The following is a 335-nucleotide window of genomic DNA, read 5'->3' as shown; positions in this document are numbered from 1 at the left end:
GGCGTGATTATGAGTTGATATGACAATAAGTGGTCATTAAAATATAAAAATATAGTATGTTTTAACCCTTACAATTTTACACCTCATTCAAAGAGAGAATTTGTTGAATCCATGCTGCCAAAGTTACACATTTTGCACTTCCTTCATATTTTGAGGTCACACCATCTGACTGCCTCCACAACACATCCATACCTACTTTGTCTTGTGTTTACCCACAAGACTTAAGGTTTCAATCAAAACACATTTGTGAAAGAAGATCAGAAATATGGTGGAATGTAATTCTTACCAATACCCAAGAATAATTAGGTTCCCAGCAGGCATTCCAATCTGACTAT

The sequence above is a fragment of the Carassius gibelio genome, chromosome B23, assembly GCF_023724105.1.
Source record: "Carassius gibelio isolate Cgi1373 ecotype wild population from Czech Republic chromosome B23, carGib1.2-hapl.c, whole genome shotgun sequence".
NCBI classification, from domain to species: domain Eukaryota; kingdom Metazoa; phylum Chordata; class Actinopteri; order Cypriniformes; family Cyprinidae; genus Carassius; species Carassius gibelio.
Note: the sequence above shows the minus strand (reverse complement) of the source record.